Source organism: Alligator sinensis, unplaced genomic scaffold, assembly GCF_000455745.1.
Source record: "Alligator sinensis unplaced genomic scaffold, ASM45574v1 scaffold1225_1, whole genome shotgun sequence".
Classification (NCBI taxonomy): Eukaryota; Metazoa; Chordata; order Crocodylia; family Alligatoridae; genus Alligator; species Alligator sinensis.
The window spans coordinates 148,967-151,862 of NW_005843325.1; positions in this window are offsets into that span (position 1 = coordinate 148,967).

Sequence of the window (2,896 nt, forward strand, 5' to 3'; positions counted from 1 at the left end):
AATGTGATGCTCCACCCCCTTAGCCTCCCCCACATCCCAGTCAGACAGGGAGAAAACATAGGCTCGAGCCCCGAGTTTGTCCCTGAGCTGAACTTTACAGACTTCGGGCACCGGGGAGTTCCCAAAAAAGAACCTTGAAGGGTCAATTGGAGGGGGGTTTCCCTCTGCTCAGGGCTCACCGCTTCAGCTTCCTTTATCAAGGCCACCTTCTGTCCCGGGTGGACCACAGTATCTTTCAAGGTTGGGTTAACCACTATCACTGTAACCGGGTCTTGGTTGACCCCTTTTGTCTCGATCACACCGTCAGGGACCCTCAGCGCATCGGGTCTCTCTCTCCCATGGGGGTCTCCTCCACCAGCAGCTTATGCTTTTCATCCCTCTCAATCCAGTTGCATACAGTAGGCAAAGCCCACTGGCCCTGTGCAGGGACTCACTGGGGCTTTGCTCCAGAGACGTGCAGGGTCCCCACAACCTCAGGGAGACCCCACATCTCTCTTTGCACCCATTGGTCATACACCTCTGAGCACAAGGCATGCATCGTTAACCGTTGTTGGTAACCTGGGCCAGCCTGTTGTTTACGGTAGTGAGTGAGAACCTGGAAATGCTGGAGTTGGTCCTACAATGAGAGTGGCCTCTTCCATCCACCCCGGATCAGGGCATACTAGAGCGATGGTCGACACTTCTTCCTCCACCCCAGCTATTCCAGCAGGGAATTTTAGCCTCAGGTTCACATAAGCCCTGTAAGGATACTGCTCCTGGCTTAAGCCACAAATCCCAGCCCCATAAGGGGAAGCAAAGGCAAGCGTCTCAGATGTTTGTCATAGAAGGATTCAAATAAGATGGTAACCTGGGACCCGCTGTCTAGAATGGCCCGGCAAGGGGGGCGACCTCTTACCATCATGGGGACCTCCGCACGGGGTCCCACTAGCACCTTTGGCAGTGAATTTACTGAGGGTAATGTGTGGGAGTCTGTCTGGGTCCAGAGCGGAGCCAACTCCATTGCTCTGCCCCTTCCTTATTTCCCACTGCCCATCGCCCTTTCAAATACCAAACCAGGGTTCTCAGGCTGGGTGCACTCCTGAGCCATGTGCCCCGGCTCCCCACATCTATAGCAGAACCCTGGGGCCCTAGAGCGGGTATGGGGCCAAGGTCCTCCCAAGGCATGAGGATGGGGCAAGGGCTGACCCCTGGCAGGGGGCGGTTCTGGCCATGGCAGCTGCTAGTGCTGGAGCCACAGGCTCCTCCTCCGCTCCCAACAAGGTGTCCTCATGGGGAGCCACCGTTAACACCCGAGCCATGGGTCCTCTCCGGGGGGAAACATCCTCTGGGACCCACATAGTCTCTCTGAGTCTGGATATCTTCCTCTTCACAAATCGCTCGGAGGAGGTGACTGAAGTCAGGCGGGCTGCTCCTGCTCCCCGCTAAGGTGAGGTTCCAGAGTAAGTCCGAGCTATCCCATGCCCCAATATGAATTTGCTCGAGCCGTATCTGATCAGTGTCAGTCACATTAGGTTCTCCTTGGGTCACCAGGCATTGTAACACTGGCTCTAAGCGCAGGACATACACTGTAAGAGTCTCACCCTTGCGCTGGAAAGTTCCCAGTAATTTGAAGTACACTCCCCCACTCCCTGTGGTTGGCCAAAGGCATCCTGAAGGACCTGCGCGCGTTGCTGGGTGGCGATAGCAGGGTTCTGGAGTTTGGCAGTCCTCACAACCCCAAAGGCAGGCTCCCGCAGGACTTCCAGCAGACGGTGTCGCTTATCCTCATCAGGTATTTGCCAAGTCAGTCAAGTCTCTTGAATATGGGAGAGCCAAGAGTCAAATCCTTCCCCCCCTGCAGGGACTGGAAGGGTTCCTGAGAAACTCCGGAGTCTCTTGTAGGCCACCTGGTCACTGGAGGAACGGGTTACCTCCCGCAGAATCTGCTGGAAAACCCTCACCCGTTCCGGGGTAGCCTCAGTACCAGCAGGTTGCCCTGCTTCCCACTGCACCATCCCGTCACTCCTGGAGGGTACGGCAGACTGGTTGGCATTGGGCATGTCTCCTGGTGGCTCTCTCTCTCTCTACAGGGGTACACAGTGCTTGAATAATATTCTAGCACCTGCTACACGGGAATCCCAGATGAGCCCCCAAAAAGTAACCCGGGCGGTACTCCAAGAGGTACCCCCTCTCCAATTGAAGGGACCAGAGCAGGTGCACAAGCGCTGTGGGAGGGGTAGGGAATCTCCTCTCCCTATAGAGCAGAGTCAGACCACCAATGGGGACTTTACCATATACCTTTTAATGAGTGAACAATACTGGGAACATAAGCAGTATAAACCAGGGGGGTATAGGGGACACTACAATGCACCAAAGGGGCAGGATTCAACAACCGTTAGACGCTTACAATCATTGATAAATTTAACCAGTTGACAAAGACAGGGTTAACCAAAATGTTAAACACAAACAGCAGAACAAACAATACTGGTTGGTATTACTGGAAATACAGAAGGCACAAAACGTCAAATGACAAGGAATATAGGGCCTAGGTACCTCGAGGGGAAAACACAAGGGCTCCTTTCCACTGCAAGAGGAGTTTTCCCTTGTTAGCTCACTCACCCCAAGTCACCAAAGCTGGGACTTGAATTCAGATTTCCTACTTGGTAGGTAGAAACTCTGCCACAGCCACCAGTGCTGGTCCTGCTCCAAGCTGCTAGGGGTCTTGACCTTCCCGGAGCCCCAGTCTCACGTGGAGCTGCCTGGTCTGTGATTGGAGGAGCTGGAATTCAAGCTGGGAACCTCTCGGGTCACTGCTCAGACCCTTGCTGGGGCAGGGGAGTCTCTCCTGCTGGCCACAGCCTCTCGTAGGGGGTCCTGGAGTCCAGCAGGAAGCCTCTCCTGCCGGCCGGCACCCACG